This window comes from Protopterus annectens, chromosome 3.part1 (assembly GCF_019279795.1).
Source record: "Protopterus annectens isolate FY-2018-M chromosome 3.part1, PAN1.0, whole genome shotgun sequence".
Lineage (NCBI taxonomy): Eukaryota > Metazoa > Chordata > Ceratodontiformes > Protopteridae > Protopterus > Protopterus annectens.
The window spans coordinates 1,483,413,936-1,483,426,986 of NC_056732.1; positions in this window are offsets into that span (position 1 = coordinate 1,483,413,936).

Consider the following 13,051-nt stretch of genomic DNA (forward strand, 5'->3'; position numbering starts at 1 on the left):
ACTCAGTACTATTTCTCTTTTCTCTTGTAAAAATATCATTGCTTATATAACAATTCTTGCATTTTTCCTTATTTCTTTCATATAATTCATTGTCTTTGTCAAAGTACGTTTTATAATTATGTTCTAAATTTTCCAATGCATCATTATATGTTCTTTTCTATTTTTTATTTCTCTACTTTTCTCACATCATATTGCCACTGTAAAAAAAGAACATTTTTTTTTTATATTTTTCCTTAAATATCATCCACCATTCAGACTTCTTCTTTCGGCTGCTCCCATTAGGGATTGCCACAGCAGATCAACTGTTTCCATTTCTTCATGTCCTCTGCATCTTGCTCTGTCACACCAACCACCTGCATGTCCTCTCTCACCACATCCATAAACCTTATCTTAGGCCTCCCTCTTTTCCTGTTACCTGGCTTCATCCTTAGCATCTTTTTTCCCAATATACTCTGCATCCCTCCTCAGCACATGTCTAAACCAAGGTAATCTTGCCTCTGTGGCTTTGTCTCCAACCCTTCCAACCTGGGCTGACCCTCTAATATACTTATTCCTAATCTTGTGCATCCTCATCACACCCAGTGCAAATCTTAACATCTTCAACTCTGCCACGTCAAGCTCTGACTCCTGCCTTTTTGTCAATGCCACTGTCTCCAACCCATATAACATAGCTGGTCTCACTACCCTCTTGTAGACCTTCCCTTTCACTCTTACTGGTACTCGTCTGTCACAAATCACTCCTGACACTATTCTCCACCCACTCCATCCTGCCTGTACTCTCTTCTTCACCTCTCTTCCACACTCACCATTACTCTGAACTGTTGATCCCAAGTACTTAAACTCATCCACCTTCGCCACCTCTACTCCCTGCATCCTCACCATTCCTCTATCCTCCTTCTCATTCACACGCATATATTCTGTCTTAGTCCTGCTGACCTTCATTCCTCTTCTCTCTAAATCATATCTCCACCATTCAGACTAATTTTTATAAAATGTTCTCATAATAATACGATCTTTCCATAACTGTATTACTAATCTCTTTCCTTCTTTATTCTAGGTTTCTCATTTATCCTAGTTATTCGTTTGGCTATTTTTACATATTCATTGTTTTGTTGTATCTGTAGCCATATTGCAAGATGACCATAAAATTCTGTTACAACTACCTCCCCTTCTCCTATAACTAAACCTTCTGATACTATAAAAAATATATTTCACTTCTCTACATACATGTTTTGTAAGTCCACGAATTTTTGTCCCAGTGTTTTAATTTACCATGTCTTATAATTTGTAACATTTTTCTTATATAATTTCCTTTCTTTTTACACTTGCCTCTTAAATCACAGTTAAAGTCTCTTGTTATTATAATATTCATATTTATCACTACATAGTCTAAAATCTGATGAAATAAGCATTCCCTTTCTTTATAGTTAGTATAAGCATATAACTGTATAATTCTTTAAACTTGTTTTTTCCATTTTCAATCTAAAATGGTTACTCTTCCCATTTTTGCTAAAGTTACATCTACTATCTTTGCTGTATTTCTACAGAATACAGCTATTCCAGAACATCTCTGATTTCCCAAATTCCAGATTATATTTACTTCCCATAGTTCTCGGTTTGTAATTTTTCATTTGTTAAAAATCTTGTGTCTTCTAATATAATTACATGTATCACACCATTCCAAAGTTCCTATTCTTACTAAATAGTTAATACTGTTCACATTTACAGAAAGCACTCTAAAATTTTCATTTTTCCTTTTCTTTATTTTCATGGTTTCATAAGTTAATAGCTAATTACTAGGCTAGCTTTCCGAACAGAGCATTTTAAGCCTGATTGGTTTCCTTCACAAAGATGAGAATCAAACACTGCACCTTGTGTCTGTGAATCAAAAACCTTAACCATTATACCAAGCCCTAATCTTTAGTTCTATATATTCTTTTTAAGTCCATTTTCTTTCTTTTTCTTTTGTTCTTTTCCCATTAAATATATTTTTTCTGTCTTTTACTAATATAATTCTCTTTTTTCTTTTTACTACCTCCCAGTTTGTCATCCTCATCACTGATTTCCGAACCTTCTTCTATGTCTTGTGTATTATTTATATCTCATCTAATTTTTCTTCTATTTCTACTACTTCTTCTCTTTTCATTTTCTTCTTCATAGGTTCATAGGTTCATAGGCAGGTACTAGTTTATTGGCCCTGGGGCCTATACAAGCCTAGCCAAAAAGGTACCCTGGCTTTTGCCACCCAAGAAAATTATTTTCCTGTGCCACTCTCAGGCAGAGCCACAGAGGTGATCCCCAGGGTGAATTTCCTATTTCCCATCCAATCATCAAGATTTTTCTTGAAGAGTGCTAATGAGGAGCTTTGTTTGATATAGATAGGTAGTTTATTCCAGAGTATGGGAAGTCTCTGGGACAGGAATCTATCCCTCCGGCATGTTCTGTTTATTGTGGTGACAAGGTTTAGGTCCCTAGAGTGTGTAGCTTGGAGGGATTGGGATTTCTTTAAGTGGAGCATGTCCAACAGCTCTGAGTTTGACATAGCTTTGTATGTTAGGCAGAGATCACCTCTGAGTAGGCGATATGCGACAGAGTAAAGCTGGAGTTTTTTGAGACGGTCTGCGTAGGGCTTCTGTTTGATGCCAGTAATCCTCTTTGTGAGGTATTTCTGCGGCCTTACCAGTTGTTGTCGATGTCTTGTGAGGTACATACCAAAAGGGGCATTGTACTCTATAATGGGTCTAATGAGTGATGAGTAGAGGGGAACAATGACCTATTTTTTTCTGGATGAGAAACCTTTTGTGATGAGGTGTGCCATGTAGAAGAATTTCCTGACTACTGTGGCGATGTGATTATCAAAGGAGAGACTACTGTCCACCTGTGTCCCAAGGTCTCTTATCACACTTTCTATGTTGTAGTTCATGGGTATAGAGTTTTTACCAAAGAGGATGACAATGCACTTTTTGGCATTGAGCTTGAGGCCATGGCCTTGACACCAGGCATCTGTCTCAGTGAGGCCCTTTTGTAGGATGTCCACATCCTTAGGAGTTTTGATTATGGTTCCTAGTTTGCAGTCATCTGCGAACTTTATTAGCCAAAGACCTTCTGTGTTAGCCTGTACTTCAGGGAAGTAGATGCCAAACAGGAGAGGACCCAGGACTGAACCCTGTGGTACTCCACTTGTCACTGGTCTGAAGTCAGATTTGGAGTCTGCTACTTTCACAGTGTGGGTTCTGTCAGTGAGCCAGTTGGCAACCCATCTTGTGACATAGGGATTTATACCTAGTTTAGTGAGTTTATCTATAATTCCAGAGTGGGGGATGGTGTTGAAAGCCTTGGCAAGATCTAGATAGGCTGTGTGAACCACCTTACCCTTGTCTACGGCTTTGGTGACTGCTTCAAAGAAGTCTATCAGGTTTAGGAGACATGATCTGCCTTTTACAAACCTGAACTGGGTGGGATCCAGAGTCTGGAGATTACCAATGTCTTTGTTTATAAGTTCCATGATGATACATTCCATGGTCTTGCAGACCAGGCTCGTCAGGCTAATGGGGCGGTAGTTCACGGGGTCCGTGGTGGCTCCCCCCTTGTGGAGTGGGATAACCCTTGCTGTGTGCCATTCAGCAGGCACAAAGCCTGAGGTGAGGTGATGATTGAACATGGTACTTAGGTGGGGTGCCAGTTTGTTCTGTAGTTCATGTAGAACGCAGCCTGGGATGTTGTCTGGTCCCATGTATACTGTGTTCTTGGCTTTGGAGAGTGTGGTTTTTACCTGTGCAGCCGTGGTTACAGGAACTTTGCATTCTTCCAGTATAGAGATGTCTCTTTAGGGGGTGAGAGGGGGGTAAAGTTAGCACTGAACCTATCTGCCAGGATGTTGGCAATATCAGTTGGGTCTGTATATTTAGTGCCATTGTGCTGTAACTCAGAGCAGATCTGAGTGTTGCCATTGAGATTCTTGACATAGCTATAGAGTGCTTTGTGGTTGTCTTTAGAATCAGTGGCGATTTTGTTTTCGTAACTAGCTTTGGAGGATTTTATCAGGGATTGCAGCTTCTTACTGAGGCTGACCAGGGAGCTCCTCCACTCGTGGGATTTTTCTCTCTTTTGCAAGAGTTTCTTCCTTCTGTTGTACAGTTTGTTTATGGCAGGGGACCACCAGATTGGCTTCCTTTTTTTGGAGGATAGCATCTTGGTTCTGTTTGAGATAGCACGATCCATGCACTCATGTAAGTGCTTATAAAGTATAATTGTGTAGGATTCAGTAGTCGTAACTGTATTGTCCATCTGCATGGGTGTCATGAAGTTCACCACTTCTGTCTTAAGAAGCATGAAGTTGGCTTTGGAGAAAATTTTTACCATGGTTTCCTTAATGGGGGTGGAGGCAGGTAATGTGGATGTCTAGGGTAATTAGCTTATGGTCGGATCGGACCAATGAGGTGTTGACTTCAGGTGTGGAACACCGGTCACTCATATTGGTAATGACTAGATCTAGGATATTGTTGCCCCTGGTGGGGGTGTGGATAAGTTGATCCAGGGCATTGGAGTTTATGGATTCCAGAAACCGTTGAGCGAAAGAGTTGGTACATGAGTAGTTTTCCCAGTTAATGGTGGGGTAGTTGAAATTGCCCATTATTAGGGTGGTTTGTTGAACCCTAATATTTTCCAGTACATCAAGAAAAGGGGAGTGGGAATCCTGGGGCATGGTGGGTGATCTGTAGCAAGCTACAATTTGGATTGCAGTTTTTCCCAGAGTTAGTTGCACTTGGATAACCTTGGCTGCATTGTGCTGAGCAACTAGTATAGAGGTGTGGATATCCTTAATGAATATGGACACACCTCTGCCTTTGGTGTTCCGGTCCAGGTTACATGGCCGAAAAGTGTGGTATGAGTTATAGCCTGGTAGTGCCGAGGTGCTCTCTGGAGCCTTGAACCAGGCCTCAGTCACTGCACAGATATCGATGTTCTCCATTTTAAGGAGTGCCTCGAGTGAGTTCATTTTGAGATTTAGACATCTAGCATTGAGTAGCATCACCCATAGTTTTTGCTTGCCTGTTCCTGTTACAGTGGTGAATTTGTCATTTGAACCTTGCCTAAAAAAGGCACTATAGGGGCAGCAAGAACTATAGCTAGTATCTGGAATACCAGGGTTAACAGGTGCAGGCCATCTTTGGCAAAGCATTGTGGTCTGTCGACCATGTCATCCCAGGCAGACAGATACTGGATCCCTTTAGAATGGCACCAGAAGCTTAGCCAATTGTTGAAGTCAACGGCATCATTCTGGGTGATGGCAGAATGCTACTCAGGATTAGGGTCATACCTGCCTGGGCTACAAGATCGGAGAGCTCTTCCATGTCTCTTTTCATGTAGTCCAGGGAGGTACGTCTCAGGTCGTTCACACCAACATGGACAATGACAAAGTCATATCTGTACTTGTTGTGGAGTGACCTGATTGTGTGGGTTATGTGGCGGATCCTGGCACCCAACAGGCAGCTGACAGTAACCTTCTCCTTGTTTAGCCTGGTGAGTGGGACATCGGTGTGCCTGACTATAGAGTCGCCTATGACTAGTGTGTTGGGTACATTGTTTTGCCTTATTGGCTGTGGTTGAGTGGCACACTGAGTGTGCGGGCTATGTGTCATTTGGGTTGTGCTGGGAGATGGAGGTTGCTTGCATTTCTGCTTTGGAGGTCTCTGTTGCTTGAGCAGATTATTATTGAGAGCCTATGCAAATGTTTTTGTGTTTCTATGTGTGGATTTTGGTGGTGTAGATTTAGTGAGACTATGTGATGATTGTGGTGTGGTGCACGTGTTTACCTTCTCCTCTTGAATGTCAAGTTCAGTCTTGATTGGAGAGAGCTTTGCCTCCAGTTTGGCTAGATAAGTGCATCTCTCACAGGTTGTAGTTTTGGGTGGTAGGAGGAGAGGATTGTCTGTGTACATGAGGCAATTTCTACATTGCCCTAAGATGCTCAGATTCATCAGATAGACAGGAGAGAACACTGGGAGCGGACCCTTGGACATGCCAGAATAAAAAAACTATTTTCCTCTAGATAAGTGAGGAAAGTGAGTACAAGAGCTGTTTTTCTCTAAGCAAGTGAGGAAAGTAAGTACCAAAACTGTTTTCCTCTAGGTAACGAGGAAGGTTGAGTTCTGTAGTAATTAGCAGGTTATTTAGTGCTTACAAGTTCTGAACAAGTGCTGATCACAAATAAGCAAATTCAAGTGCTAAAAGTAAGAATCTGTATCTGGACTAAACTAGTTACAGGAAAGGGGGGAAACAAGTGCAAATGTGGACTTTTAAATCAGAAAGTTGAGAGAGATGGAAAAACTGCCCAAACGGCCAATAACTACAATTTCTGGGCCAGAACCACTCCTTATGTGGTAGATAGGTTACCTACTGCTTACCACTCCCACTGATAAGCTAGAAGGCTTCCCTTCAACACAGAAAGCTTTGGGGGGGGGCTCAAAAGCTTACATACAGTCCTGGATACAGCAAATCTGAATCTGGACTACATTAGTTACAGGAAAGGTATTTTTTTTATATATACAGAAAAGTAGCTAAAACAGCAGTCAAAACAATTCAAATGCAGTGCAAGCTAGCACACTTGAATATGTAGCAGTGTTAGACCAAACAGTTAAAAAATGCAATTAAATTAAAAATGACTAAAAACAATGCAGAAGGAGTCTATTAGGTAGAATGAGGTAAAGAGATGGGACTGGGGGGAGTGTCCCAGAGCAAATCTACAGTGGGGGCGGGCAACTGCAAAAACCTCCAAATTTAAACCTTCAGCAGAGATCTGAAAAACTATACAGTGAAGCAAAAATGACAGTGCACAACTCTGAAGTCAGCCAGCAATGATATAAAATTAGTCAAACAACAATTACCAGTACAAAACTCTGAAGTGCCAGAAAAATATACTCAGCTCTGTATATCTCCAGATAGTTTGAAGAGCACTCTTTCAGGACACAGGAAGGCTCCAGCAATGATATGCAGACTTTTTTACTAAGAGGGTCTAACTTTATGCAAGTAATCCTTGAGATGGTCAGATAACACACAGGATGTAAAACCAGTTATACCAACTTAAGACACAGAGAAATAGGGAAGGGGAGAAAAACACCTTCAGCAGAGATCTGAAAAACTATACAGTGAAGCAAAAATAGTTGCACAACTCTGAAGTCAGCCAGCAATGATATAAAATTAGTCAAACATCAATTACCAGTACAAAACTCTCAAGTGCCAGAAAAATATACTCAGCTCTGTATATCTCCAGATAGTTTGAAGAGCACTCTTTCAGGACACAGGAAGGCTCCAGCAATGATATGCAGACATTTTTACTAAGAGGGTCTAACTTTATGCAAGTAATCCTTGAGATGGTCAGATAACAGACAGGATGTAAAACCAGTTTTCTTTTTCCTTATTGTTATTTTCATTTTTGCAATCCATCCATAAATGTCCAGGTTTGCTACATCTATAACATTCAATCCACATTTTTTACATCATGTCCTATTTCCCAACAAATGTAACATTTTCACCTGATGTTGTCAATTTTCATTCATTCTTCAACAGTTGGGTTTGCATCTGGCTCATCCATTATTTTAGCTCATGGCCACCAAAACACAATTTACCTTTACTTGGTATAAATGCATAAGGTTGAACTGCAGATTATCGAAAGTACATTTTCAAAACTGAATGTGATTGAATATAAACTGTACGAATAACATTTCTGTGACTTGACTCTGTAATTCGCTGTATTACGTTTCGTATATATGCATGCGAACATAAGGGTTGTCGTGATATTAGGGGAGTGTATCTGGTACAGCAAATAGTCCTTGATAGCTTCCGAGATCTGCATAGCGTAGCTGACAAAGTTGGAAATTATATTCATTTAACCAAGATGTAATTCAGGTAAATAGCAAACAGTGAGTTTTTAAACCTGAAATAAGTGCATAGTGTATACCTTAACAGTATGACATGTGTATTGTTACAGGCTGATGAAGCAAGTATGTCGAATTATAAGCCAGAAATACTTAATGCTGTGTATGTCACCACCACAACACAGAAAGGGAGGAAATTGTTGATAATAGATGGTTATCAATATTATCAGGAAAAGGCTGTAAATCTGAAGCAGTATTGGTGTTGCATAAGAAAAAATAAGGAGTAGTATAAAGGCAGGTGTGTAACTGAAGGGGAATGTGATGGATATAAATTATTAAATGGTACTGAACACTATCATGCCCCTGATGTACTTAAAACAATGATATTCGGGGTTCGTGATCAGTTGAAAAGACGAGTGGAACACTCTATAGAGGATCCCTGTAAGGTGGTCTCTGAAGTACTACCTCGTCAGACGTCATTCATGAACTACCTAACATCACTGCATTAAAACAAACCATCACTAAACATAGATACAAAAAGAAAGTGGCCACATTTAAAGCAATGCGCTCACTGATAGATTTGAGTCCGGAAATGTTACCACTTAAATCAGGTTTCTTTATAGTACAGCACAGCAGTGGTGACAATGAGAGTTCTGGTCACTTAGTAGTAATAACTACCGTGGATAACTTGAGAATGCTTTGTAGCTCTGAGTACATAATGGCAGATGGCACTTTTCCAGTCAGCGCCTCTGAATGTCACCAGGTATATAGTATACACTGTGCGTTGGATAGTACAAACTGTCAGAAAGTTGTACCGATGGTGTATGGTATTTTGCTTAGCAAGTCTGAGCAATGCTATGATATTTTTTGGTGTATTGCTTTGGAGTTATGTATACATCATGATTTGAGATTAATGCCTAATATGGTACTTACTGATTTTGAAAGAGCACCTTTAAATTGTATAAAAAGGCATCTAAGTAGGCCTGCTGCAAAGGGTTGCTGGTTTCACTTCTGCCAGATTGACTGGCATGAGATTCAGAAGCTACATTTGTCCTCCGAATTTGGAAGTAATGTTGCATTTGCTATGCTTTGCAAGGAGATTGCAGCATTAGCATTTGTTTCCCCAGAGAATGTAGCATGCACATTTGCAGAGATTGAGGCAGATATGCCAGAGAATGGTAAGCCACTGTGTATTTTCTTCAAGGAGAATTATATTCTAGGTAGACCACGTGGATACAGTATGTGTGGAACAACCTCCAAAAGGTTGCCACCTACATTTGCAATTCCCTTCTGGAATCAGTATGACACTTGTACAATGGGCTATACCCATAGCCAAAATGCTGTAGAAGTATGGCATAGAATGATATGCAGTTTGATGGGGAAAAAGCAGTTATCCTTGTTAGATGTGCTGCATGCCATCCAGTTGGAGCAAAACCATGTGGATGATCTATGAATTAGGCATGAGTTGTGTTTACCGTTGTCCCCTAAACAGAAAAGGCTGATGGATAAGGAAGCTTCCTTTGAAAGGCTCCTGTGCAACATGGCTGAATTTACTGCATGAGGGTTTGTGGAGTTAATTGCTAAACACTGTTCATTTTAAACATGGTGCACTGATTTTAATTAATTTACAATATGTTGAAATTATAGCATACTACAGTATGGGGCATTTATGGAGGTGGAATGTTTTCATTAATAGATGTGATTTCACTCTGAATACACACTGTAAACTTATGAAATGACGTACATTTAACGTGCTGTTTACGGAATCAATTACTGTTCCATACAGTACTTTGATCTGAAGGTGGTTGGTGTATGAATCGGGTGTGTATCAGTTTATGCACAGTCATGTGGTATATGGGTGCGTTCGAAAAATGTTGAAAAAGGATTTTCCACTATCCTTTATTCGACATTATGTGAGTCGGTAATGCAGATTTTCAATATTATGGTTTGCACATATAGCTATTCATGGAAGTGATTTTCAATTATTCAAAGGTAAACCGTAAAAAACTCTAGAGATCCTCCCTTACCCATAATGCACCAACCCCTAACATAACTCAGATCTTTTTTGCCTCTTTCATGTTTGGATGTGGTTGCCTTGAGCTCTTGAGCATTTAAGAACAGAGATAAATTTTTTCTTGCTTTTTTATTCCCTGTAACATTTCACCATTTTCAATTTATAAATCCTCCTTTTTTGCAAGTCTTTAGTGTAGTCTCTTTTACCATAGTTGGTAATCTTTTTTTTTCTTGGTTTCTTACACTTTTCCTTAGTGTAGTTGTAATTACCATTGTTAGTAATTTCTTTATATTTCTACCTTTAATAGTTTATATGAAAAAAAAATAAAACTTTCTTCTACCCTTATTTTTCTTCATTGTTTTCAGAATGCCTGGAAAAAGGCCCTTCTGGCATTAAGAAGTGCCAGAAATGTGGGCACAATTTGCCTCTATCATATGCTCATGTTTTGTGCATATACTGTTTGGGCCCAGACCATCCTCAGGTAAACTGTTCTATCTGTAAAGCCTTTAACCCAAAGGAGTGGCAGAATGAAAGAATAAATTAATCCTGAAAAGGTTATGACCCTCATCCTTTCAAGAAGCTATTTCTGGGGCTCAGTCCCCCAAACCCATGATAAAGGAGCCTTCATCTAAGTCTTCAAGTCCTTTGGAATCAGCGATTTCCTCATCAGATCCTACCAGGGAACCACCAAAGAAAAAGCATTGGTCAGATCTGAAGACTTCTCTTGCTCAGTCAGAGTCAGAGTTGACAAAGGCTTACTCTGATCCTAGCTCTTCAGATTAGATGCCTTTGCTTAGGACAAGGCATTCCCCATCTTTAGACATGGTACCTTCTAGAGTACCTTTCCCTTACCTTGAATCATGCTGGCACTCTAGATATCCATCGGTGGTGTCTTCCCATTCTTCCAGAAGTCTGACAAGGTCTGATGTGGACAGAATGATGAGGAAATTTCTCTCCATGCAGATACAGATGGGAGTTATTCCTGCTCCTACCCCATCTTTGTACTACTACAACAATATTAGCTCCTTCTCTGATCTGACATCATTTCGTTGCCCTGGATCTGAGTCTTCTGGGTCCACCTGGATCAGATCATATGATGTTGGTATCTTCAGCTATTCCTGAATGCCCCAGTTCTGATGGTTTTGGAGTTAGACGACTCAGAGCTGAAGCATCTCTGTCAGATCCAAGGCATTAGAGTTGACTCTGAAGTTATTTGAGCCATCTCTTTCCCTTGGAGCCTAAGTATTGGACAACTCACCTCTGACCTCCACCTTGGGTAGAAGGCCTTTGGGGCAAAGAGAGCCAGTGGAGCAGAAGTGTGGCTTCTCAGCTCCATTGGCCTGTTTCTCCCTGGAGTGTTCTGCATTTGAGGTGGTGAAGACAGTGTTCTCTGCTTCAACATGACAGATGGCTCCTACCCCCTCAGATCTTCCCTCGGGATACCATGAGTCTCTGCTCCTTGGGCCTCATCATTCTACTCCACAAGGACAGCAAGCCCAAAGTCTCCAGGTTACCAGCAGGGTATTTCAATCTCTTCTGACACTTCTCCAGAGCACCCCACCAAAGAAGTCCCTAGAAAGAGGAAGTGCAAGAGGTGGCACTTGGACTCCCTCAGGAGTCAGTCAAAGAAGATACCGATTTCAACAAAGGGGATGGGTCCCCTAGATCACCACCTGAACACGTCTCATTTGGAAACATTCTTGAGATCCTTAAGAACAGAGGTGGTTGGTCAGCAGATAACCCTTCCTCAGAGGAATTGGTATTCCTGGAGGCCTTTGGGTCTGGCCTGAATACCTCCTGGGGAATTTGCCCAATGACAAGCTTATGGACATTGAGTTGGTCTCTAGGTGGGCATGGAAGGAACAAGATACAGTTGAGCCATTCCCCAAAAGACCGGATTAGATTCTGCCATCAGCTGTAAGAAGGGGGATTTGACGTAAAGGAGTGCCTGTAGATGCTATGGTTGTGGTGGTGGCCACTAAGAAGGAACTTGCTGAGTAGAGTTCTTCTGTCCATCTCCCTAACACAGATTCTGGGGCTTTGGACAGATTTGGGAAGCATGTGTATACTTGCTCTTAGATTGCTGAACTATCTGGCACATTTTACAAGACTACAAAGGGGTTTGATTAAGGAACTGTCAAAATCCCTTTCTGGGACCACTGCTGCTGAGGCTTAGTCTTTTGTGGCCTCACAGTAGGTGACCCTACAATCCAGTTTTAATTTGTCTGTGAAACTTATCTCACATGCAGCTGAAGGTACCTCACGGGCAGTGGGCTAAGGCATTTTGATGGAGGCATGCTGGGATGCACTTGTGTGATTTTGCTTCAAGTCCTCATTCGTCAGTGCACCTTTTGATGGCAGTTTGCTGTTTGGCGATAAAGTGAAGGACGCATTCTCCAGGTGTGAGAAAGATGGAAAGACCCTCTCTACAGTGGAAGTATATTTTTCAACCCCTCGAAGAACGTTCTCTAGGAATCAATGAGGTGGTTGAAAAATGTGGTTTGGAAAGTCCCAGGGACCTTTCCAAGATTCACATGGGGATAGTTCCCCCATGGGCAGAGGAGGAAGCTCAAATGCAAGACACCACTCATGCATCAGAGAAGCCCACAAAACCAAGGGTCCACAGATTTCTTCTGTAACAGACCCTATCAGTTGTTCCTGAAAGGAGAACCAATTGCCCCCCTCTGGAGTCAATGGGAGGTTGACAGTCCATGCACTAGAGAGCCTGACTGGACATCAGAAGAAAGATATGTGGGTGCAGAGAATTATTTCCAGATGTTACATAATTCCTTTTTCCCTTCTACCTCCATCTGTATGCAATTTTCATGATGTTCCACCCAGTCAGAGGAAAGCAGCAGCAGTAGAAATACAAAAGCTGCTAGAAAAAAAGAGTCATCCAAGAGGTCCCCTCGACCAGGTAGAATCCAGAACTTACTCAAGATTCTTTTTAGTGCCAAAGAAAACAGGGGACTGGAGGCAAATGTTGGATCTCAGCAACTTGAACAAGTCAGTTCAGCATACAAAGTTTTGGATGGTCATGTTTCAGTCCATTATACCCTTCTTGTGCAAGGATGACTGGATGTGCTCGACAGACCTTCAGGATGCGTGCTATCACATAAAAATGAAAATACAGTCCAGAAGGTATCTACGCTTCCATCTG